Source organism: Talpa occidentalis, unplaced genomic scaffold (genome assembly GCF_014898055.3).
Source record: "Talpa occidentalis isolate TD23 unplaced genomic scaffold, MPIMG_talOcc4v2.1 talOcc4.7, whole genome shotgun sequence".
NCBI classification, from domain to species: Eukaryota; Metazoa; Chordata; class Mammalia; order Eulipotyphla; family Talpidae; genus Talpa; species Talpa occidentalis.
This window is the reverse complement of record NW_023605083.1, coordinates 19,748,707-19,776,247: the sequence shown is the minus strand read 5'-3', so window position 1 is coordinate 19,776,247 and position 27,541 is coordinate 19,748,707. Positions and strand designations below refer to the sequence as shown.

The window sequence follows — 27,541 nt, the reverse complement described above, 5'->3', positions numbered from 1 at the left end:
CAAGTGACTAGGAGCATGAGATAATTTATCTGAATCAAGTATTTCCTAAATTAAGCTGAGATTTTGTTTTCCTGCTTATATGGAAGACAATCTCATAGAATATCTAAGTTCAGTTCTGTTCAAAAAATTCTACTACTTTTATTGCTCTCCTTTACTTCATGCAAAACCTGAAGGAAAAGTTTCCTGAACTTTACAGAAAAGAAAAAAAATTAAAAAAAAAAATCAAGTACTTATGTCTTTCACACTCTGGTGGATATAAAAAAGGCATACAATATTTTTTTACAATAACTAGCAAGAGGGACAAAATATGAACATGAGAAAATGACACTAGAATTTCCAATTGCAATAGATGTAATAAATGGCAATAAAGGTTAATGACACTTAGAGAAGGGATTCATCACTGTATTCCAATAATTGTGTGAGCTAGTCTTGCATAGGTTCAAGTGGAAGAATTCAGGAAAGGTTTGCTTACCAAATAGGATTTAAGCAACACTTTGAATAATGTAGAAGATATAGAGAGGCATTGAGTAGGGCAATATGGAGAGACAGTTTAATGAACCTGAGAATAACCCTCCTCTGCCTAGGAGCCATATCCCTCTCTGTCCTACTCTTTCAATCAATTTTTCCTCTGTCTCAAATGACTTGTTTCACTTTGCATACTCACTGAAGTTCTACCAAGTAGGAATGCATTTGAAAGGGATAACATGATCAGCTTCTCACAAGGCAGTGTGATTTACTTAGTTCTTTAAGGGCAATTACCATATCTGTTTATAGATCTTTTAACAATGCCTAGCACAGTTGGCAGGCAGTAGATGTCAATGAAGATAGGTTTCTTTTATTTAGTTTATTTAATCAAATGATTATTTTTAATCTAACAGGTCTTTCGATCAATAGGACAATTATTCAAATAAGAAGAGCAACAGAGAAAAGGAATTTGAGAGTGTGGAGTAATTCAGTGGATAAAGAGCTTATTAGGAGTATCAGATTTGGGGATTTGAAGCAAACAGAAAGTAGCAGGCATGCACTGTTTGCCTGAAAAGCACAAAGGGGATTTTGCCAATAATGAGAGAGCAAGACAGACACAGCAGTGAGCAGATATTGAAGAAAAATATTAGCATCTTTTATACTGAAATATTTAACGAGAAGAGGCAAGGCCAAATGAATGAATAGGTAAAAGTCAAGCATTCATGTTTGGTAATATTGAGACATAAATTTCAAAAAGTGGCACAGGTCTCTGTTGGACCGTGGAACATCAAGTTAAATAATTTGGGTGTTATCTTTATGCAACAGAAAATACCCTTGGTAGTTCTACTTATATCCCATAGCTCAAAATTAAGGTAGAAGGAACAACTTGTTGTTATTCTGCAGTGTTAGGGGAAGATGAGTGTGGTGGTATAATTTTAAAATCTATCCAAAGTGCCCTTCTGCCATCCCTATAATTAGTTAAAACAAAAAAGAGACCCTTTAGATCTAAATACCAGATGATGGGTAGATTAGGATAGAGAAAAGCAATCAAAAAACCGACAAAGATGTAATGAGAAAATTCTGTATGAAGATTTACAGTATTCTTCAATACATAGGCAGCATTTTTTTTTAAAAAGAAAATAAATTCAAGGTACTTAACAGATACAACAACCAATGCAATGTTTTATGTAACAACATTTGAACATGCCCTGAATATTAAATAATATTAAATAATTATGTTATTTTATGAGGTATGATATAATGGTATCATACTAAGCAAAAAAGTCACTGTTAGAGATAAAGGTATATTTATAAGTGAAATTTTATGTCTATAATACACTGTAAATGAATAATGTTTCTACATTTTGGAGATAAGAGATAGAGACTGGCCTTTCAAGAATGTAGAAAATATTTGTTGGAATGCTGATTTTCATTCTTCTTTCCTATTATGGGATGTTTGAAAATTTCCATAGTGGGTCAAGCTATTTTTTTTCAACTCAAACCATGAAAGTGAGTGAGGCTTTATGGTGATTTAGTGATCTGACAGCTCTGCTCACCCTCCTGGATAAATATTATTCAAGATGGCAATTCCATGACATTTAAAACCCAGAATATTTGCAAAGATTTTTCTAATGAGGGCAACACTATCTTTTATCTTCTTACCAATGTATCATAGCAGAGCAAATTCACAGAAGTAAGGTATCGTAGTGATATATACTGGTTTCTAAAAATTCTCTTCAGGATTTGTAACACTGGTTTATATTTTACAATGCAGGAAGTATAAAAGGCTATTTTTATTAGCTGAGGGAACAAACTGACATAATGTGACATGAGGGAGATACTTCAAAATCTCTTTTGTTTATTAAATATGTATTCCTAGACATGGACTCAATGCATTTCTCCTGGTTAGTAACTGATCGCAATGAGCTACCATCACCTATAGAATGACTAAATTAAAAAAAAAAGAAAGAAATACTGACAATACCAACTGCTGGTTGAGATAAGGAAAAGATGAAGCTGTAAACTAAAATGGGCTATAAAGAGGGAAGCCACTTTGGTAAACAGTTGGAACATTTTATCAAGTTAAACATACATTCAACATACAACCAAACTATTTTACTGCTAGTACTATCCAGTGTTTGCCCAAGAGAAAAAAACAAACATACGTTCTCATAAAAAATACACATAGTATAGTGACTTTATTTTTCAATCATCACAAACCATAAAAAGTGCCATAGTCTTTTCAATAGATAAATGGGTGTGGCATATCCATATATGGAAGACCACTTAAAAACCAAAAATAAAACACTGATACAAATAACACTGATGGATATCAAATATATCAAAATGTTAAAGCAAAAGGTGTCAGACATAAAAGGCTACATATTATATGATGAAATTTATATTACATTTTGGAACAGGAAAAAATATAGGCACAGAAAACTGAGCAGTTATTTCTAGAAGACAGAGTAGAGAGAGGCAATGACTACAAAGAGGTATGAGGGAACTCCTGGGTATGATGAAATTATTTAATGTCGTGGTAGAGGTAATGGTTACTTGACCTCCCTTCTGCTTTTCAGTATTCAGAATGTACATGAAGATAAGGGTGAGTTTTGTGTAACATGTACTCAGTAAAACAATCAAAAAGAAATATTTTCAAACTCAGAATTCTTCCTCAATTTCCTGCACCAGTTTCTCATTTCATTCATTTGCTTATTTCTGATAAAGCTTAAAGACTACACAGTATTCTATCATTTGAATGAACTGTCACTGGCATAACAATTTTATTTGAGTATTTAAGCTGCCATTTTCCTTTCACTACTATAAATAAAAGTTGAATATAGAAATAAATGATCAACATATTATTTCCTCCACAGATGTGTTAACATGGCTGGGAGTATTTTGACAATCCTATGTATTGATATTTCAACTTTGCTTATCAACTAGGATTTGTAGATTCTGCAGAAACAAGGAATATATGCTCCAATTTTGCTAATTTTCAGAAATTTTATAAATAACTTCTGATGACCAATACTTATGGATTAAGTCATATGAATGGAAATGGCGGGGTGGGGCTGGGAGGGTTGGTGGTGGTGAGATGAAGTATGGAGAGGTAAAGAAAATAAAATCTCCTTTAAATATTCACAAACCCTGACTATATTAGGGTTGACATATCCGAGTAGCAGTGTGACTATTTCATTGGTTTTCCTTTCCTGGCTGGAAGTATTAGTTTTCATATTTCAGAGTATTGGTGGCTAATTTGTACTATGGGCAAATACTATTTTTTATGGATAACTGAGTGTAACTTCAGGATCTATAATCAATGGCTTCAAGCAAGAGACACATCACATAGGGTTCAAGGTGCAAGATTTTTCACTGATTGTTATAAATTTCACCACTGGCTGTGTAAGAGAAGCTATGTTCTGAATCATTGCAAATTTGAAACAAGAGTCCTGCTACCATCTGAGTCTCTGTAAAGGTCTTTAATTAGAAAAATCCCAAATAGCAATAGCATTTATTGTTTGACTTCATTAAGAAAAATTCTCTTTTGCAAAGCTATTTTAGTGTAGAATATACAGGCAGGGAGAAATCTCTAGATATAGATGGACTGATACCTATAGTGATGGATTTAACAATGGAAAAATATAAACATGAAAATAAAGTCATACTGTGGCTCATTTCAAGGTGCTTGTTTCAAATTCACTTTATGAAGCTTCAACCTATTAACTTTTTTTGAATCTGCCTTTGCTATGGACCCATACAACTCACAAGAACATTTCTCATTAAGACTCTCTGTGTGTCTAAGCATTTTTAATGACCCCCATTGCCATGGTACCATCTGGACACCTGACATTTTAAAAACAAACATTTCAGCATAATTGATGAATCCTACCTTAGATAGCTATTATGCAAGTCTGACTGCTAAACATACAGGCAGCCCTCATTCCTCCAAATTAAACCATGCCAAGCAGAAATATCACAGAGAGTGTATTAGCAAGGGTGTTTTGCAAAGAAAGTTTAATGTGAAGAAACCCTTATAACAATAAGAGTGATTGTCTTAAAACACCAAACCATGAGAAAGAGCCTGGTAGATTTTGGCCAGCATTATGCTTCCAATGGAGAGACCCCAGAAGATGCCAGTATTGCAGATAAATCCCCCCTAGCTTTACAACAACCCTTGCAAAGAATGCTCAGTTATCCTGCCTTCTTGTACTTTGCTAAAACCCCTTACATGGCCATCGGTTGTGGTGAATGGTGGGAGAATTAACACTAAAGGATTTCTGTTATTTATGAAACACTTTTGGCTCATTCATGCAGCATGTCAACATAAGCAACAGAACTGTATTACATAGAATCTTGTGCAAAGTATGATTCTAGGTCCGATAATTGTAATAATAAGCAAGATAGACAATATCCTTACACCTTTGAAACTTATGTTCTCACCAAGTCTTTGGGAGGAGGAAGCAGGGGCTTCTATCCTACAGACTCACTGATTGATCAATTAGATATTATTTGCCCCCCCTTTTTTTACAATGCAGGAAACTGAGGCAGAAACACTGAACAACTTGTGCAAGATTGCAGAATTTTCTGGTTTTAGAAATAGCATTAGGATCTGGATGCCAACATAGTATTTGTGTTTTATCATCAGGAAGTTTGCTTCAGACAAGGACATTCGGCTTTGTTTACTGTAGGGACTTTGAGATAATAGGGAGGTTTCAAACATTGGAGACTTAAGAGAAGTTAGTGAGCACCCAGTGCTCAATTTCCATCAGGTTATGCCTCCAGCTATTGTAGGATTTTTTCGACTACCATATCGTACTCCACTGCTGTTGTAGGGAAAAGACATTCAGGGTTCTAAGTGAATGATACACAAATTGAGTTTTGGAGACTCTCTTTCTACTACCTCTGATTTCTAACTCTGTTATTTTTAAAGTCTACTTTTCCAAGCTAGTTTCCAACTGACACCATCCTAAGTAAAAATAATAACAATAATAAAAAGTGTACCTGGCACATTTTTCTTCTATTTTTCTTAGACCTTTCTGAATTGTTCTCATCCAATGAATGCAAGTCTAGTTTCTGCCTACTTGACTTCTGGCATGCGATGATTTATTTCTATCACCAGTACCCCTACCTGTGTGAGTGTGTGTGTGTGTGTGTGTGTTTGTGTATGTGTGAGTTCAACTCCCTTTATCACAAATATTCTGGAACTCTAGTCATTCTAATTATTGTAACTGCAATTTCCCATGCTTTGTAAAAATTATTCACAAAGTATAATGCATAAAATTTCATCCTATATATTATAATAGACAATTGCATATTTATCTCCTCCAAATGAATCAGGAAATATTAAGGGTAAGGGAGAAATAAAATGTTAAATATAAGAAGCATTTACCATAAGATTTTTCAGAAAACTAGTATTTGTGGATTTTTATATTAAGGAGGCAATAATAAAGTATATTAAAAATGCAATGTACAAATTAACATATTGAAAAGAATTAAATGAAAGCCAAATAATGATGAAGTATTAATTAGTCAGCTCATGCTACACACCGATATGCAGAAAGAAAATTCAAATGGCAGCTACATCAATAACAATGAAAAATAAAATTAATTATTCCATTATAGAAATGTTTTTTTTGCCATCTTTGGAAGTTATGCCTGGTTCCTTTATAATTAATTATCTGCCTATAGAAGTGGAGAATTTATACAGAGAAATACATTTATAAATAGAATTTTTCACATCAACAACAATCCCCTATGATGTGGAATTTGTATTATTTCATATTTTATCTCTAAGGAGACTTTTTTTGCTAATCTCAACAATTTACCTTTGTACCTTAATCTGGCTACTGGGCTTCTGCCTACTTTTTCTGTTCCAAATCCACATCTTTGTAATTGTCTTAATTTCCCACTCCCTCTAGGACTAGAGGAAGTTGTTCTTGCTAGACAGACTCCAAGAGATTGGAGCTAACAACAGCACCCGTCATGGAAGAGTCACCAAAATGTACTATGAGCCAATAAGCTTTCCTTGTATTCTTTCTCCTTAGATATCCAATGTTACTTTCAGTGGTATGGCAGACCTAACTCTTCAGGGCTCACCAAAGACTATTGTTATATGTTCTGGAATCTTGTATATGGTCCCACAACTGGAAATCAGTTATGGTAAAAGTTTTTAAATCAAAGAAAACATCAACTGCTTTTTATTCCTGGAGAGCTAGTTTATCAAATTACCGTTAGATCATTGTGCTTTTCAGAATAATTACATAAATTGTGCAAACCTCCTGAACTCCTGAACATAAAGGGACTCATTTTATATCATAATGTACAGGATCCTGTTGTAGGTCTTTGAATTGGTAGTAGCTTAGAGTGACTACCTAACCCCAGGTAAGCCAGGGTGGTTATGGATTCTAGTTCCTCCAGTTTCCCTCTCTTCTTTTAAGAGCAACTGAGACATGAATAGGTGACTCTGAAACTAGGATCCTCAGAGCATGCTCTGCAGTCTGTCTTTTGCACCCTAGTCTGTCTTTCTATATTCCAAAGCTTCCCTCTGCTTACTTAACTATCAAAATATACCTGTTTGCATTTTAACCATTAAAATGATAATATGTGTTTAAAAACAGAAAACCCAATGTCCTTTAGCACAAAGTTATTTTGAGGAAGGCTTGGGAACATGTTTTTCAAGGGAAGTTGGTCTGTAGAGGCTACTGTTAATCGCATCAAAGTGTTCATTTGGATGGTCTTGTTTAATGTCAACTAAACTGTCATCTACTCAACTCTAGCATGGAGAAATTTTTAGTGATGCTTAAAATAAGGATGACAGGCTGAGCTGGGCTTTGTAGCATCATTAACAAAAAGTTGGTAGACTATTTTCTCCTTCAAACTGAGTATTTAAACTAGATCTCCTTAACCAAACTACAGTTTTGAATTAAGCTATGATAGCTCAGAAAAGACTCTTCTTCTCTTAACATGATTATTAATGATTTATATTTTTAAATAAAATTTTTAAAATCACAATCTCTGAATCATCACATTAAGACATGCATCAATAAAAATATTCAGGTGGTTGCGTTACTTTTCAAACAAGTCATTGACATCTTAGCCTTAGTGCCACCGTACCTCTGAATAGACCTATCCCCAGGATGGTAACATCATGCCATAAACTGTATTGCAAAGACTAATATTGAACATATGTGTCCTTTACATTTCCCCTTCAGAGATATATTGCTTTGTTCTTATATATTTTGTTTTCTTCATGATTTTAAGATAAACTATTGTCAAATGAAACTCCAACTTACTCTATTTTTGACATTCAAAATTATTCTTATCTTTGCGATCAATAACATAGGAAGTATTCACATTCTCTTAATACAATTTAAACTTGAAGAATATGCTATAAAATATTTTAAAATATCTCAGAACTATACACCAAATATTTTAAATAAATCATCATCTAAAAGCAAAACCTTATATCGTTATCCTCTTCCTACATTGCAAGCATCTCAACATGAGTCTTGTGAGCTGTATAACCAAGACAATTTTAAATCACCTATCTGCACTAAACACTCAGAACTTTGGCACTTAACCCTCACTGGCTGTTCTTTCTTGGCTCTTGTTGGATAAGATGATCAAGATCCAGGATGACTGCATTCCGTATAATTCTTCCCAAATGTTTCCTTTACTGACATTCTTTAGCCATATGGATCATTACCATTTTTTAAAGGTGAAAAAGTGCCAGGGAGAAAAGGAAGTTTGGATAATGTAACCACACTGCAAATGAAGGGACAGAAGACCAAAGTGCCCATGAACAAGAGGCAGTGATGAAAATCAGACCTGTCCTGGAACTCACAAAACTCATCTTTTGGAGGAGCAAGAAAAGAATAGCAAGTTAACGAAATTACTCTTTCTGCATAAGTACACTGAATTGAGTCACAGTTAAGACTCAAAACATGTGTGTGTATGTATGTATGTATGTGTGTGTGTGTGTATAAATTGAGCTAACTTCCAATTTACGTTTTGTTCAATTGAACAGAGCATAAGGAAGTAAAAAATGAGCCATTTTTCAGTGCTATTTGCATTATCTGTCAGGTGTTAAACTCATTACAGACCACAACATTGTTTCCTTTAATCATTCACTCATTAGCCACACCTTTTGTCCTCAAGTATATATATTTTGAGTGGACATTCAGGAGAATCGAGGCAGGTAATTCTGTTATGGCTACAGCCTGTTTCCATAGCTTGGAAGAGAAGCAAGTTCAACTAAGTAAGGGACTGTAAGTAAGCTAACAACAATATGTAATGACCGTTTTTTAATCAACTCAGGTCATTACTACATATTTTAAATGACACAGAAAAATAAATGAAAAACTGTGAATCCCAATTTCCTACTCTATAAATTGGGGATGAAGTGGCAAGTAGCCGGTCTAGCTATTGTGAGAACAAGAAACAGTATGTATATAGAAAGTAGCATGGTGAATGGCACATCATAGGCGTTTAACAGATAATTTCTATAAGTGACAACAAAGAATATATAACTCTCATAAGGGAGAGAGAAAGATACATGTCTGAAACAATTGGGCAAAACAAGGAGGTTTGAAATTAATTAGTGTACTGTGTGGGCCACCCAACATTCAGATTATCTTTAAAAAATTAACTGTAATTCTCCAATTCTTTTGGTAAAAAGGCATTACATAAAAAATAAGTAAAACAAGGCCTAGTAGATGACATTTGCTGCTCTTGGCTGTAGAGGAAGATGGGATTGCTCCCTAGTGTATCTTTTAATAAAATTCACTTTATTATTCTCTAATATATTTTAGCATGCTTCACTGGCTATAACTGAGACTTTGCAAAATGAGAGATATCTTTTCTTCTCAGAGGAGCAAATCAAGATTTCTTGTCAGAAATTGTGTATGTCTGGAAGATTAATCTATACCTCTTATTCTTTAGAGGTTGGATGACTATTCTAGATCAGTTAATTAGCTCCACAAAGTTATAGTCCTTGCTGTTGAAAAATAAAGTTACACACTCGACAGTTTTCTGGGAAATATAGAGCTCTAGAATTTCCTTTACCACATAACTTCTGGTACTTTTGTCTGAATAACTGGGACTGTTTTTACACCACATAAATTAAATAACTTCTAATCTCCATAGAACGAAATGCATCAGTGAACCATAAGATGACTGCTCTCTGCTTTAGCACGAAGAAAGGTGCACTGTTTTAATGAAGACTTCTGACACTTTCATGTTGGAAGCACATGAACTTAACTGTCCAAAGAAAGATTGGAGGTGTATCCAACTGACACTGCTGTAAGATTTTCAACACTAAAGTCTAAATCTTCATTCTAGGTCCTCCTACAATAGAAAAGTTTACAAGAGCAAATACAATGATGCATAATTTACAAATGTGGGTTTTCCTTCTCCCCTCAACTTGTTGTCAAGAATAAAAACAAAACATATGATTTACAGAGGAAATAACTCTGGGTTGTTGAGGAATGGAAAAAGCAGAGTCATCATTCCCTTGGTATTTATGAATTCAATTTTAAAGGCTAACATTATTCTAAAGAGTCACTGATCCCTAGAGCCTATGTCTGTTAAGTGGCTTCTTCTTGTGAAAATGGAGATTGAGCTCTAAATTTGCAATTCCCATTTGGCTTCAATTACCATATTTATTCACATAATCTACCTAATATTTTTACCCTGAAATGGGGAAAATATTATATAAGCATCTGCCTACTGGTCTAATCGTTAAATTTAGGGAGCATTATTGTTGTTTTTGAATTCATTTCTCTGATATTTAAAGAAAACCACTTCTTCATACTTTAGCACAATAAGGAATTAATAGTACAATTAATTGCAGTTTAAATGACTTCATAGGCTTTATATATATATATATATATATATATATATACACACATATATGTATACACACACACCCCACACACACTTATATAATTTTTTATAGTGTGGAAAGGAAAGATCTAATGAATCAGTACTTAACTATAAGAAAAAAGGAAAGAAAGATTAGTGAGGTAAATTTAGGAAAGTAAATATATAGCTCTCTCCTCCTTTATCTCAGGAGATAGCAAGCTGAGTTAGAGGAAGCTGACTGACTACTTGTTACACTTAATGATGTGCCTGTTCATTGCAAGAAAGGAGTAAGTCTATCTATGTTAACCTCTTTTGACTTCATGGTTGTTTGAAAGCAGAATGTTTAGAGAGAGAGCAGGCTTCCATCCATGCATGTTAAGGTAAGATAAACAGAAAGAAAAATTAATTTCATTGCAAACTATGGGTAAGGTTGTGAGAAGAGGTATATAGAGAAATATATGGCCATTTGTCTTAGAAAAATGTAAACATTTAATTCCAATAGACCTTTTCAGCTCTACTCATCCACCCTCAATCACGTGATTTTGTTTTCCACGTCAAATTACTTTGTGTTAACTGGCAGGTCAAGGTAAAAGCACAATGGGGATCATACAAACTCCATCACTCTCTAAACCTCTGCAAATAATGAACTCAAAGGGTAAATAATCTGAATAAATACCACACAAATATAACTTCCTTCTATATAAGTATTTGTGAAACCTTAACTTTTGAATGTGTTCAACCTTACTTTTGCTAAAATGTTCCAATAGACCTAACAGTCCATTAATATTTCTTTCTAAATGCTCAGAAGTAGCTGCAAACTTTTCCTTTTCAGATACCTTCAAAGACTTTCATGTATTTTTCTTTTTACTCTAGTCTGGGCCTGTTGCTTCAAATTTCATTAGGTTTTCTTGGAACTTCCCGTTATTTCTTCCCTGTGTTCAATTTCTTGGTTTTTGGATCTCTGTTTTATGTGCTTTACACTCAAGTATTAAGCACATCCTCCAGTTGTTTCTATGTAAGAATAAATGGGCAATGATTGACTCAAAAAGTATTTAGAATGTCATAAATTACCTTTAATTCATCTTTATACATAAATAAGAGTTTACATGGGTACAGCGTTTTAAGTTGGGAATTCTTTTCTCCTTCAGAATTTGAAGATACCTTGTTTTTTAGCATTCACATATTTCATTTTGTTTTGAGATCTACAGTACCATTTTTATTCCTTGGGGTCAGAATCTTTAACGTGCTCATCCTATAATTTCTCCATGATGTGCTTCATAATGGGACTTTTAAAATAATCCATAGGTTGGGCAGACATTGGATTTTCTCAATCTGGAGAATCATGTCCTTTAGTACTAGAGGGATTTTCTTTTGAAATATCTTTGCTATTTTCGTTCTTTAGATTTTCTGGAAGTCACTTGAGTCAGACATTGGAGATCTTGGGTTAATTCTCTCAATTTTTTAAAATTGGCCATAGCTTTTTTTTATGGTTACTGTTTCTAGATTTCATTAACTTTATCTTTCATATTTTCTTATGGATCACTGCCTAGCTTATAAGCATTTACATATCTAAGAACCTTTAATTTTTCTCTATCTGTTTTTTTATGATAGATTTGCTTTATTGGATTTATGTTGAAACTTCCTCATTTTGCTGGCCATCCCTGACCATCAGAATGATGCAAGAAAAAACTTCTTTGTCACAGTGTGTCATGTCAGGCTTTAGGATAGGATTGTGATAGGAGAAAGTTTCCTTTGGAATAGCAATCACAAAAAACATTACATATGGTCATTTTCTCAAATGCCATTACGTTTTTTGTAAGAATATTTCAATTTCACTCATTGCCCAGCTATCCTGAGAGTAAAAAGTTGGTATCTAGTGAGGTTATCTGAGTTTCTCTGTTCATGATTTCTTACCAGAGAGAGGCACTTTCTTTGCTTTGTTATTCTTGATTTTGATGTTTAATTCAGTTTCTCTAAAATCTTATACCTCTGGTCATCTGTGGGAAAGGAAGATACATGGTTCCCAAGCTATACATGACTATGGGAAGGGATTTTGTGATCTAAATAGATCCTTGATTTTTACAAACAATTCTTTTGTTTTCAATGTCAAGACTTCTTAGAAATAAAAAAAAGCAATGTGAATTATGCTTTGGATTAGAGTTAATACAATTTATGTAGTAGATGTAGTAGATGTCATTGGTCTCTTGATTGATACAACTAGGTAATTTCATTCTATAATGTATGTGATAATTTTGAAATAATCTATGTCAAATTTAGGCATAAAGCTATTTTTAAGTATTTTATCATAAATTTAGACATGAAGCTTCTTCTTCCCCTTTATATAAAAAAGTACAAAGAAAACTATAAAAAATGTAGGTATTTAGATAATAAGTTATAGTATATAGCAACCTTCAGAAATTCTCTCCAGATTTTCACTAGCATGCCTTCAAGGAGTTATGGAAATTTTATCAATATAGACTTGGGGCCTGAATGGAAGGATGTTGGGTAATTTTTTTTGCTCCTTCTATTCCTTGGGCCTTCCTCTAAAGAGGATTTGGAATTACAGAAGTTTCCTAAATTTGACCAGCCTATAGGAAGTTGGAAATTGTTAGGAATTGCCTTGGGGGAAACTGCAGTTATGAATGGCTAGACGAACATTCAAGATTTTAACAGTCTCTCCAAGAAGCCCTATGTTTTCTGAAAAGAGGTCAGAATATGAATAAATGAAATATATGATTGATGTAGTTCCTAAGGCAATATTAGAAAGTAACTGTTTCAATATTTCTTTGACCCATATCCCCAGACATAAAAAGAAGAAACTGACAGAAATCTGACCATAGACAAAAGCTAGAATTTTAATAAAGATAGGAGATTACCCACAACTATCTTTGAATTATTGATGCACTTTGACATGCTACAGGATAATCCCCTTTTGTTCATGTTGACCATTCTTTAACCTTCTTTCTCTTGCTCTGTTGCTCATGAGCTCAACTTCTAAGGATTGTACCAATAATACTGTTTTGCATTGTAGCTTATTATTAGTTGAGACAATGAGTAGCACCAACAGAATATTAGAAGGTAAAAGAAATGAGGAGTTACAGTATTTATTTCCCTGTTTTCTATCAGGAGACTTGCAATCCTATATTACTTTTCTTTACTTAAGGTCAGATTCTTTTTGGGGTGGCCTCCTTTAATAGAATACCTCTTTCTATGTTCTGATAACTGTATGCTTCATCAAGCGTATGTGTGGAAGTAGTTTCCAGCTGTAGGCAGCGCAGAATGCTTTACTACCCTTTAACCCTGTCTATTTCTCTATAAATAATGACTTTAGCAAATATTCCTAAACCCCTTTGATTGTGCCATCATTTGTCTGACCCATACACATGTATGTGGATTATCACAGGGTCATTGTTACCTCTGAGAACCATCAGTGGTGCACTAAAATTGTATGTGTTTATTATAAAACAGACAAAGGGTGTCCTCAGGACTTAACATGGGTGAACACAACTAGTTTTTGAATTCCACTAATTACTTTTATATGGAAAAACATCTTCGTGCATTAAATTTCATATGTATTAAGCTCATAATTTATGTTAACCTTACCTATAAATTGCTGTAGAGTGTATATCTTGGTTACCTTAGAGATTGCTTCTCTTGAGTAAAGAACAGCAATTATGGTCTGCAGGAGTACTGGAAATAGTATCTATTTTTGAACTCCAGGGATATGAAACTGGGGAGTTTTTCATGGATCACTAGATGTGGCTGTTCAATATTACATGGTACCATATGTCCCAGTACACTGTTCCTTGGGAAAATAACCTGTAACTCATCTATTGTTCTCACATTCTAGAAGACTGGTAAGCCTGGAGTTTTTAATCTAAACATTCTAGAATTAAGTGCCTATGTTAGAAAACAGACCTATGGATAAATAGATGGTAAGATGTATATTAACAACAGCATATAATTATATAGTATATAATCACCTCTGCGGCTGTTATAGACCAAATAATAGTAGACAAGTGAGGTATTATTCATAGTCTTGAAACTTAAAATACACTCAGCTAAGAAAGAGGCTCACATGCTATTCATTGTCAGAGTAATGAAAAATATATTCCCACTGTTACCTGAAGATTCAGCCTCTCTTAGAGTCTAAAATGTGTGGATCAGGTGCTTTTGTAAATCTAGTGTGATGACAACTCTATACCCTTTGGCTATTTTAATAGCTACTTTACATTTTCTTCTGTAAAAACAAATCACCATGCTTTTCTCCAATGTGACTTTAAATTCTGGTTCAAAGTTGGAATTATAGGACTGTCCCTACTGCCGTGTGCCAGACAGACTTTGAGTTTCGTCAGGGTACCTTCCTCCCCATATGGACAGGGCCCACGACAGGTTTCTAATGAACAAAATTTAGCAAAGGTGATATGATTTCACTCCCCTGATTATGATACATTTGAGAGGACTCCATCTTGCTATCAGACTCATGCTAGTGGTGCTCCTCCCTCGCTGGCCATTTTGGGAGGGTTTAGGGAAAGTTCCCAGATTCATAGAGCTTCAGCAAATCTCTAGGAGCTGAGAGAACCCTTTAGCCAAGAGGCAACAAGAACTGGAGCTTTTACTTTTATATCACAAGGAAATGAATTCTACCAACAATCTGAGTGAAAGTGGATGATTTATTGCCATTTGAGCCTCCCAATGAGAAGCCCTCACTGACATACTGACTGCAACTTTGCAGAGAAATTGTAAGGGGGAAAAGGATGTCCTAAAGCTAATTCCATACAGGCTTTGTGGACTCCACCCCCACCCCAGGCCAAAGCCAAAGACACTGGGAACTCTAAATCCCATCACCACCAAAGGGAAGGTGGCTGGGACCTGAGGGTGGGGTTAAGCAGCCAGGTTGGTATAAAGCCAGACACGTGGGCTTTGGAGGGGTCCCCCATTTTGACTCTCCACCAGCTTGCGTCCGGCCAGCTCGGAGAGTGCTTTTTGGGTTTCCAGGTTGGCGGATCGCGTAGGACGCATTAAAAACTTTATTTCCCTATTTTCTCCCTGAGTTGTACATTTTCCTTATTTCCTTTCCCTTGTAAATAAACCTTTTATTAACCTTTTGTGTGTGCCTGTAGTGGAGTATTAATAAGTCCCTTTTAAGTGTGGGGGTGAGGAACCACAGCCAGGCAACCCGTTCAATATTGGGGCTGCCCTATAACAGCACTAAGTTATATCTCAAAGAAACTGGGAGATAATAAATGTTTTATTTGAAGATACTGAGTATGTAATGATTTGTTGCACAGCATAGAAAACTGATAGACTTTTCCAATACTTACTTGTTTAATAAGCATTATTCACAGTATTTTAGAAGACTACAAAAGAGCTAAATTGATACAGCCAAGGAGTTTATGGTAGGTGATTTCTAATTATGTGGCTAAAAAATTTCAATCATTAAGATGCTTTCCTTTCATATACAGATACTGTGAAATGTCATGTGACTTCTACTTTAATATTAGAACAAAGCAGACTTGTGTGATAGCATTGACATTTTTATCAAGATCTATCAATTAAAGTGTAATACCCTATATATACATTTTTGCTATTCTGCTATCCAAGAAAAGAATCACCATTATCTGCCAGGCCAGGTGAGGGCATAAAGCCCTGCCATTATATTTTGTAATATCAGGTAGAAGAGTAAAATTCCACAATTTGAAAAAATACCAGCCATGCTAAAAGAAAATCTGTGACTTGCTTTTGTTCAGGACCCATGTTAAACTTTCCTGTATGGTTCCAGTTTTACTATATGTGCTGTTGAAGGAAGCACTGTGACTTGCCTTTGCATTTACTATATCCTACACCACTAGAAAATTGTATAAAATCTATATCAGATAGCTGTTCACTATCTTAGGTGAAGTTTTCAGCAAATTATTTTCTGTATCTGAATTTTTGAATGAGACGGATAAACAAGACAAATCACAATGACAGGGACAGAAAGAATTTCAAGAGAGGGATACAGATAATGTCTTCTTTTTCTTTTCAATTTCTGGGACTGTAGGGAATTCACAGCAAAGTAACAAGAGTCTTAAACTCTGACACATTATAAAAAGCATCAGCAGCAATAATTAATATATGGGGCCACTGACATGTGAATAAATCTTACAAACCACTCTCAAGGTGATGGGGAAAATAAATGTGCGGGGGGAGTGCCCCCTGTACTGCACCTTCATTGTTCCGTTCTATCATTGATCACAGATGATGGCAAAGAAGTGATCACTCACAGACACAACAAATGCTAGTCTCCAAATATGGAAGGACCTTACTTCTATGTTTGGTAATAGTCTGTGTTTAATGAATAATGGAGTCTTTCCTCTGCTCAAATATCCAAGATCCAAGCCTCTTTCTCCTCCTTTTCTTGTTGCCTTATAGGAAGTAGTAGAGGCCAGTATATTTACTATACTAAAATTATCCTTTTCAGATACTGATTTTATTTTTCAGGGGCAAATGCATGACTCAAAGAGACTCTAAAAACACCAGGTATTAGCACTATTGCTTTATTACAGATATATGAGCCTGTCAGAGAAGATCAGCTCTGCCCTGAGCCAGGCACCCAACTGGTGTAATCAGCAGGGGAGGTGTCCATTGTAGGTTTTCAGAGGATGGCTGAAGGTGCCATCATCAGTATAACTTCTATTACAGGGGTCTTACTAATTAAGCCCTTCCATCATTTCACAAAAAGATACTCTAGTGGTCTGAAAATGGCAATGTGGAAGCCAGAGTTCTTCAGTTACATGAATCCTGGTTAGGTGCAGCTTGTGGTTTTCACCAGCCTCACTATGAGACTGTATTCTGAGAGCACCCTCATGCTTGAACTCTTCTTGACTGATGCATTTTCTTTGCCTTCTAGACACCGTCTAATCCTCATAATCATAAGACTCAAAGGGACAATAACTCTCTTTGGAAATAAAGAGAAATCCATGCAAAATAAACAAGTGTTTGGTCCATTGCCATTACATCATTACTTTATAGAAGAATTTATTTGAGTTTCATGAGCAAAGTTGATAATGTAAATACTACCCCCTGCTCCGCTCTCAAGATAATACTTAGTTCTCACCATCTAGAAGAAAATGTGCCGATGTTGTATATTATATTGAATACATTCCTCTGATGACCTCAAATGTTTTCCAATAATAACAGCCCAATGTCTAATGGTGTCCTGAAATATACTCTCTAAGCTCACCCTTTTGTTCTCAACTTTTCTAGGCATTGAATCCAGTTTTATAACAGTAACAAGGATACATATGTGATTACCTAAAATGAATAAGATCATAATCAAACAGAAAGAAAGCATTATACTCATTCAGAAGTTCCTTACTGGGAATAATCCAAAAAGGAAATAAGTGTGTTTATCTGTGGTAATAACAATATAGCTGCCTAGCAATCAAGTTAACTTTATGGCCATTTTTATCAAGCAGCATGTTTACACTGGAGACAATCTGAGGAAGGCGAAATCTGTACTGTGATATCAGTGAAATGAAGGCATATTTCTAAACAAAGTCAGTTTCTCCCTTATGAAGCAAGATGATGACTACTTAAAACACAGTGTTTAGATAAACATATATCACTTAACATTTAGCAATGTCATAACACATTTAAAGCTCAGTCATTTCAGATGTTATCCAAAAATCTTGTCCTAGATTACTTATGATATATAATATAGAATAATAATAATAATAATTATTATTATTATTACTTATGATATATAATATAGAATAATTCATTACAAGGAGGAAAAGTTCTTGTTATATTCTGTGGGTACATGTGTGCAAGTAAGTATATATGTCTGTGTGTGTGTGCGCTTGTTTGTATCTGAGTAAAGGAGCAAAAAGCAAATTATTTGTTGAGTTTGTTCAACAATCTAGCTATTTGGAATAATTTGTTCAAAATTAATAAAACAGGTTTATTTCAATGAACTTAATTATAAACAATTATTGCTAAAATCATACAATTGCCAGACCATGCAAGAGCCTCATTTTTACCCCTAACATTATTTTTTCTTAGCATTCATGTGGCTGGTATCTCAAGAGACTATAAATGTGGATTATATCCATGTTTGGATATAATAATCATTTTCTTCCCTGACTTCAGCAAGTATACTTAGACAAACTCAAATGAGTCACAGATTCCATAAAATTAGCAGTAAAGTAGGGACATCCAGAAAAGAGGATCTTTGGGTTTTTGCTAAGGAGGAGAGGAATGCCTCCTTAATGCCTCTTTATCAATAAGTAGAAAGAAATACAGGGACTGGGACTTTTCTGGTAAACTCACATAAGGATGCAGATGATTTGGACCGTAAAGGGGCACACAAGAGAACTTTAGTAATCTATTCTCAAATGGCAAAGTAGGAGAGAATTATAGGATTTAAAAAAAAAAATGCTTATTAATGTCTTCCCACTGAGCAAGTCTTAGGCACCAGACTGATTTAGTGAGACTATTGCACTGCTTACCTTTGAGCAGTCCTCACCCTTCTTGAGAACGAGCACTCACTTATGCTCTCCCTTCTCTTCTTCACGAAACATTTCTCTAGACCAGTGTGGATAAAATCACTGAGCTAATACTTCCAAAAATATTTGAATTGAAAAAACTATATTTCCCCAACTATATAAGGTAGCAGGCTGCTTTGCAATATACATGAGCTGTGGAAAGTGTTCTGAGTGCTAATTCCAGCCCCTTCCCTTTTCTAGCTTTTTAACCTCAGTTATGTTACTCAGCTCAATTATAAGTGAGATCAACAAGACTGTAACTTTTCTTTTGCCTTCAAATAGCAATTACAGAATAACTACAGGGCAATTCTAGGATTTTGTGCCCCTGAATGCAGGAGTAATTTGAAATGTTCTGACTGCAAATTTGAATTGTTTAACATATGCTTTCTGTAGATTAGAAATACATTTTAATGACATATTTCCCTCTCTAAATGTTTGATTTTCCTTTTTTTAGAAGTCAAGTGATTTTAGAGCAAGGTTAGAACACATAAGGAAACGCGAAACAAATCAAGAGACATTTTCTTCATTTCAACATGGCTTGAACTGAGCATAAATGGCGATTCTCAGAAACATCAAATAACACAGCAATGAATTTTTTCAATGAAATAGATAAAAATAGGCAAATAACTAAATTGCTAAACAAGCTAAGTAGCAAAAATTATAAATAGAATGTTCTCCCTCTCTCTGTTACTACTTACTCACTTCTTTCTATTTTTCTCTCAAGTGCAATTACATATTACATCTCCTCCTTTCTTTGGCTTCCAGTATCTAATTTTTAGTCTTAATTTGGCCTACCCCTATTTCCTTTCTTCCAAATGTTGACAATAAAGCACAGGTAAACTATGTAACTCTCCATTCATTGGTTTTCTCTCTTCTTGTTTTTAATCCCCTCTTTCTCATTTGCTTTACTTTTGACTATTATTCCATGTGTTATCATTCTTATTCTATTAATTAAAGGCTCTCCTTTCTTCATCCCAATACCTTTGATTTCAATTTTGGCAGCAGATTTCACAATGTCCCAGTTTTCCTGCTACTATGTCATAGTTTTATAGGAGGTGAGTTTGGGGAATCAAAACAACCACTCACTGACTACTCTGCTGATAGGCAAGAAATCAGAGTAAGACAAGAACAACAGTAATGTGTATTTTATAAAATTATTTTGTAAAAATCCACTGTACAGATTTATGTTTCACTCAAATATAAAACATGTCCATTACCTTGGGTTTTGAAATTGCACTCCATCTGTAATGTCTTTTTGTCAGCCCACCATATGCAAACAAGTATGTAGGTATTTTTAAGTCACTGACAAAAATCTAAAAGTACCGAAATTTCACTTTTATTCCTCCTACTCTATAGTAAAATTACTAACATTTATCTATGAAGTTATAACCAGTAGTAGGAAAGAAACACAAATAAATAATAAAGCAGAGTAAATTTGAAAGCCAGACCAAAAAAAAAAAAAAAAAAGGCCTCCAAAACCCAGCACGCTTTAAATCTTACTTGTTCTTTAGATCCCACGGGTGTTCACCAGACGTCTCCCTAACAAAGAAGAAATGTGACAACAATTAAAATGTTGTGAAAATGATACCTTTAAAATACTGCTCATTTAGGTGATTCATATTTATGTTACATAGCTAGTAGAAAATGTCAAATTCCAAAAGGAAGTGAAGTTAGTTGTATTTTGGCATTTCTTTTCATACTCATTGTTATAAAAGCAAATTAAAGCATTCCTTTTAAAGAAACAAGAAGCAAAAATATGCTGTGATTATTTTGAGTAAAGCAATGATAGTTTTAGGATATTATTTCAATATGATTCATAATCAAAATTGCATAGAACATTCTTAAATTACAAAAGCAATTTCCTTGAGAAAAGTCAGAAAAAAATTCTTACAAAATGGACTAGTCCTTGTGCTGTAAGGAGTTCCTTGCATTGCTTACATTGTTAAGATTTAGCTCTTTGGTAAACACACACATTTATTGCTTTAACTAATATCACTGGATCTTGACAAAAAATCTCCCAAACCATAAGATCTATTATTTTAAATTGAGCTGAGAAAAAAGGTTTATAAAAATTTGATGAAAAAATTATTAATATAATTTTTATTAGGCTGAAAAGATACATGCACATGGAACTGTTGTGTTTCATAAGACAATCTAAAAAGTAGTTGACCATGCTGGCATTTTCCAGATGATTTTCATTAAATTTGCTCATCCTGATTTCTTTGTTTTTTTCAAGATTGGAACTGGAGAAATCAATGTGGACTCTGCTTAGGTAAGTGGAAGTATTAATCCATTTTTGAAAATTTCTAGAAAATGCCAACTGATCTTGAGTGACATAAAGCAGATCAGTGGTTATCTGCAGACAGGGGTAGAGGAGAGATGACAGAGACAATAAAAAGACTGTAAATGGGCAATTGAAGTTTGAGGCTATGTTTTTATCTTGATTGTAAGGACTTCATGGGTATAAGCATATTGAAACATATCAAACATATGTAAGATTTAACATATGTAGTGAATGTCAACTATAGCTTAATAGACTCAGAAAAAGTAGAAGATTATGATATATATTTAGAGTAGGGCATGAACTGCATGTTTAAAATGCTGTAAAAATTAATGACGATGTTATTATTGAAAATATTGTTTTAAAAGTTTAAAAGATTATATGGCTGCTGTGTGATGACCAGGTTAGGGGAAAGGTGGTTGGAAATGGAGATGAAAATCTGGAAGGAGGTTGCATTACAATATTGGTAGTAGATGTAAAGGATACCTGATTTACAATAGTAAGAGAAAAGGCTTACTGAATGTGAACACCAGCTTTCTGAGTAGGCCACTGGGTATAGGTGTTGCAATTTTCTGAGATCATGAGATTGGTAATATATTATAATTTGAGGGGAATACCAGAGCCCCATTTTGAACATACAATTTGTGAAATGCCTATGAAATAATCAAATGGAAATGGTAAACTGAAAGGACGCTAGAACTAAGAGGAAAAAATTGATCTACACAAATAACTTTGAGAATCACCAGCACACACAGGACAGAGAGCACCTGCGATAGGCTGAAGACAAATGTCATTAAATGGAAGAAGATAAAGGATCCTAAATTCAGGATGCTAGGGGCTTATCTACTTGGATGTTTGTACCTCTCCCCCTTCACCCCAATAGGCAGAATAAAGGTAAAGATTAATTCTAAGGAGCAGAAGCTAGTTTCAGTGATTTCTTATGCTCCGTAGAGTCTATTTTTAAAATTTTACATTTGAAAGTCCACAACACAGATAGGAAAAACTTTATATATATATATATATATGTTGATATATATATATATGTTGATATATATATGTAAAATTTTAACATATTAACCTAATCTACTGGCAATTAGGCAATTTATCCCTAAAATTATTATTAAAGGATTTTTGCTGTCTAATTATTTACATACAGACATTCACAATAACCTCGCCTAGAGTATATTTCTTGTTACATATATACTTTCTAGATTAAATTGAAACTATAGAGCTTTGCTGAAATTCCCAAAGATAAGCCAAAATATATATAGAATTTTTATGTTTATTCTTTGCAACATGTAATATAGAAAAAAATGCTATGACTTGCTGAAAAATAGCTGGACATCCTGCACCGTGATATTTTACATTCAGCAGTTCTTACTCATGGAGATCAATTACAGACAGAAACCAAACATAAATTATTGGAATCATGGCATATTATTGTAGAAGGGAAATTAAACAGGAATTGCGTGATTGGTATGAATGATGCTTTTCAAAGTATTGCTCAGTTTGAGAACACCCATAGTTTATATGGCTTTGTTATTTTTGATTTGCTTTAAACATTGCTGGGGTGTTAGGGAGCCATCTAACCTTGCTAGATTTTTGTTCATCTGATATTTTATAAACAGGATAATAAATGGGACAAAGTATGGAAAAATGCCTTGTATAGTGTAAAGTACTATTAACTGAAGAAAGAACACAACTAGACTAATAAAAGGTGTCATAGTTAAAGGCTGCACTTCATATTACTCAAAAATAAATATTCAATACATTTAATTTGAGTAATGCATTCAATTTCATTTAGTAATTCCCAAATCATTAATGAGGTTCAGAAAGAAATCACATAAAATCTTTAGATAACTGACAGAAAAAATAAGAGAAAGATCCATACTTTATTATTATTATTTAAGATTTATTTATTTATTTATACAAGCACTGGGTACAGTCAGAAACGCAGGAGGGTGACAGAATTCACCAGAGCCAGAGCGGGGAACAGAACAGGCAGGCCGATGAAATACACTGTTGAGAGGAGCAGCGGGTGCAGCAGGAAAGGTCTGTCCTGCCATGTGGGACCCTCGCTGGCGGCTGGGATCGAACCATCACTACAGAGGCTGCAGGCAGCTTCTTCGCAGCCCAGTGCTCAACCTCTGTACCACCAGGGGAGACCCCTATTATTATTTTTTTAAAGATTTATTTATTTATACAAGAACCGGGGTACAGGCTAGATGTGTGGGAGGGTGAGAGGAATCACCAGAGACAGAGCGGGGAACAGAAAAGGCAGATTGACCGAAATGCACTGCTGAGGGTAGCAGTGCGGGGGACAGAAGAGGTCTGCCGAGCCATATGGGTTTCTCCCTGGCCAGTTGGGGATTGAACCGGCGTTGCAGAGGCTGCGGACAGCTTCACAGTGCGGCGCTCAACCGCCTGCGCCGCCAGCGAGGCCCAAGATCCATACTTAAAACAAACATTATGTACTTTACTGATTATGAATTTTTTGGCATATACCATAAAAATGAAAAGTGTAGTACTTGGTATATTACTTGGACTAAAACATCATACTGAATTATGATTCTTCCTTTTCTTTCTCCCATTTCTCTATATTGTTTTGCTTTTCTATGTTTCTTATATATTTTTTTCCTTCTTTTCTCCGACCCTTATGATAGTGCTCATTTTTTTCATTATTTCATATTTGATCAAGATTAAGTAATCATACTTTTATAACTGATTAGTTTTTTTTTTTTATAGAGGCATGTTTTATTTATTTATTTGTTTGTTTGTTTGTTTTATTTATACATGCATTGGGTACAGTCAGAAGCCCAGGAGGGTGAGAGAATTCCCCAGAGCCAGAGCAGGGAGCAGAGCAGGCAGAAGGACCGAAGCACACTGCTGAGGGGAGCAGCGGGTGGCAGGAGAAGTCTGTGTGCCATGCGGGACCCTCCTCTGGTGGCCGGGGAGCAGCCGGGGATCGGGGATCGAACCGGCGCTGCAGAGGCTGCGGGCAGCTTCGCAACCCAGCGCTCAACCGCTGCGCCACCGGGGAGGCCCTATAACTGATTAGTTTTTAATCTTTCTTTTTATAAACTAGTTTCTTCTTTTTATAAAATAATTCAAAAGTCACTGTTGAAAATTTGTAAAGTATGTTGAAGAATAAAAAGAAAACAAGTCATTCATTATTCTTCTACCAAGTGGTGGTAAAGGAATTCTACCAAAAAGGGAATTCTATAGCATAGACTTTTTGATATAGAATTTGATAATAGAATTCACTTTTTGGTATAGCCTCAGAGGCCCTTTTGTAAGCACTGACATACAGGTAGATGATAACTCTGAGATGACATCTGGTTCCGTTACTTTTACTTGCTTTTTCACGGATATTTCTATATGACAGGAGTAGTTTTTCTACATTTGTAGGTATTGTGTATTTACTTTAATGTTAACTTTACTGATAAAACCTAATCTGTTAGACTCATGAAAAAGTTTTTTTTTTTTTTTTTTTTTTTTTTGCATAAGTATCCAAATGATAACCATCATTAAGACTCTATATTTGGAAAAAATAAAAATTTTTCTTAGGATGACTTGCTAGAGTCAGTCAAATATGCATATCAAATTAAAAATATGTAATACCCTATTCCCAAATTACACTGCAAGAAGATTATATCACTCAATAATCCTACCAGCAAGCTACGAGAGTACCTCCTTCTGCACACTGCAACTAATAGAAGATACTGTCGTTTTCTAAATTTTACATTTTTGCAATTTGAAAAATTTGCATTTTTTATTATTTGAGTATGTATTTCTTTAGAAACCAGTTGGGTTGAAAATTTTTTTCATGTGTTTTATTATTTTTTCAAGTTTTCTGAAATGTTCATATACTCAACATAATTATTAGAGCACATCTTTGGTATAATCACTTATAATAACTTTATAAATATTAAGAATATTAACTATAAACATAAAGATTTGATTAAGAAAACTAATAATGACATTTCTGGCATTAACCAAGATTCATCTTAAAATGCAAAAGAAAGTTATACAGCTTTCTGAGTTGAGAGAAATACAAAAGTGATTATAAGTAGATGAATGAATTTAAGTTAGGTTTTATGCTTCATTTTTTTATTACCTCATTTTCATTCAAATTTGAATCAATATTGTTTTTAGATTATTGTGTTAAATCCCTCCCTGGAAAACATTTTTGGAATGTTTACCTCAATATATTTTTATTTGCTATTGTAGCAGTTATATTTCTTAGCCTCCCCCTTGAAACTATGTGAATATGTCTTTCTCTTATTATTCCAGAAACATAAACTGGAAATGGGATGACTAAATTTTTCTCAACATATTGCCTTAAGAGAGAGGATTTGCTGCTGTCAAAGGCAAGAGTCAAACTGCAGCTCCATATTTATGTAAGGGTTTCTTGTACCCAGGCAGGGCATCTAATGCTTTGTCCTGCTATTGACATCATTCTATAAAACGTGACTTCTCTGAGTTTAGCCATTAATCACAAATGTAATCTCAGGGAAATTCATGTGCAGATGTGTAACTATCTGTATGTTTCTCTAGTCTCTGACTTTGGTGTCCTTATTCCCAGATAAAAACTACAAACTTAGGAACTCACATAGCTGCAAAGATTGTGAACTTGCTGATGTTTAATAGTGGTTAGCAAATAAGTGTGTCATGCCAATAAGGAAAACTGATATCAAATATGTTACTGTACTAGAGTGGGTTATAATCTGTTCATGTGATGCTCATGGTAATTTGGGAGTAGAGATGATAGTGGGATAAATGAACTTAATTGACATTTACTTGTCACAGGACCTTGAGTAAGTCAACTAATGTCTCAAAAAAGTCAGTTTCCTTTCTAATAAAAAAAGGTATAAAAAAGAAAATGATACCTATATTTCAGAAGTGGTGTGTATTAAGGAAAAAAAATAGAGTTTTGCACTTAGTACTCCTCTCATTCATTTATTTATTCCATGCCTTTTTTTTTTTATAGTCTACCATTTGCTATTTTCCGGATTATAAATTACAGCTTGAAAGAAAATTGTCAAGTTTCCGACTCTGATAGAGGATATTTGTTAATAGGTAACAGTATAATAGGTGACACAGTCATCGTGATGAACAACAAAGGTGGATAGACAATTAGATGAATGGATAATTTCTTATAGAGCTAAATGTTACAAAGGAAATAAAACAAAATAATGTGGTACTAAATGGGCAGTGTTTGGTAATGCTGAATAGAGTAGTCAGGGAAATTTTGCTGGATGGTAATAATTTGATCTGAGACCAAAACAATAGAAAGAACAGCAATGACAAGAGGAAGGTCATACAAATTCAGAGATTAGGACATAGAAACAAAGAAGACAAATGTACCCAAAGGGCTGGAACATAGCAAGCAGGAAAGACCTGAGATGAGAGGGCTGGGCGAGGAGGTGAAGGCCAGACCACAGATTACAAGTGTAACATGTTAGCACTAGTAATGTGTTAGCATTAATGTGTAATGCTAAAGAGTTGGCCATGATAAGGTAACAAGGAACTTTCATAATGATGAAACTGAAACAGATCAAACTGATTTCCAAGTCAACCACCTAGGAAACTGTTTTTTTTTTTTTTTCTGCCTCATTGTTATTCAGTAAGCCAGTCATTGAACCTGGTTTCCTGTTCAGCCTCTGTTTAGTCTTATTTTTTCTGTTTTGTTGCTGCCTATAGTGATGATGATTTTTCACCTCTTACGCCCAATGCTGACAGACATTACAGATTTCTCATTCTTTAGTCATTCTGCGCCTAAGCCCCTTTTCTTTAAGCTAGGTTCTTTCACTTTATTTTAGCCCTACCACACAATCAAACAAATAATAAATTATGCTAGGAAATGCAAGCCAAAGCAAAATCAAAGTGATGTGATATCACTCCTGTAAGAATGACTATTACTAAAAAGACAAGAAATGGCGATGTTCGTGAGGACATGGAGAAAAGGAACCCCCTGTGCACTGTTGGTGATGATGTAAACTGGTGCAGTCATTATTGAAAACAGTATGGGATAGAAATATTATGGAATCCAGCTCTCCCCCTACTGAGTATTTATCCAAAGACTAGGAAAACACTAATTCTAAAAGATATATCCATTCCTAGGTTCATTGCAGCATTATTTTCAATGGCCAAGATTTGGAAATAACCTAAGTGCCCACTGACAGATGAGTAGATAAAGGAGATACGGTAGTATATGATGCACTACTATTGACATTTTGCACTTTCCAACATGGATGGATCTAGGGGGTATAATGCTAGGTGATACTGTTTGATTTCACTAATGTGGAAGGTAAAGAAAACAAAACAAGCAAAGCTTTTAGATTATGAGGACAGAAGGATGGTTACTGGAGGGAATGGGGATGGATAAGTTGGAAAATGGGGA

At 34.5% G+C, this 27,541-nt stretch overlaps 1 protein-coding gene and 1 long non-coding RNA gene across 3 annotated transcripts in view; one reads left to right on the top strand and one right to left on the bottom strand.

Moving 5' to 3' along the window:
• Positions 1-27,541, bottom strand: part of PTPRD (protein tyrosine phosphatase receptor type D) — a 2,089,263-nt gene that overhangs the window by 622,689 nt on the left and 1,439,033 nt on the right. The window contains exon 10 of the mRNA XM_054689298.1: positions 20,358-20,396. The gene's annotated coding sequence lies outside the window, so the exon portion shown is untranslated. The remainder of the gene's footprint in view (positions 1-20,357; positions 20,397-27,541) is intronic.
• The window catches only part of LOC119232368 (uncharacterized), a 43,865-nt gene continuing 30,560 nt past the window's right edge, over positions 14,237-27,541 (top strand). For both annotated transcript variants that reach the window (XR_005122060.1, XR_008549644.1), the window contains exons 1-2: positions 14,237-14,264; positions 21,094-21,129. This is a non-coding gene — a long non-coding RNA (uncharacterized LOC119232368). The remainder of the gene's footprint in view (positions 14,265-21,093; positions 21,130-27,541) is intronic.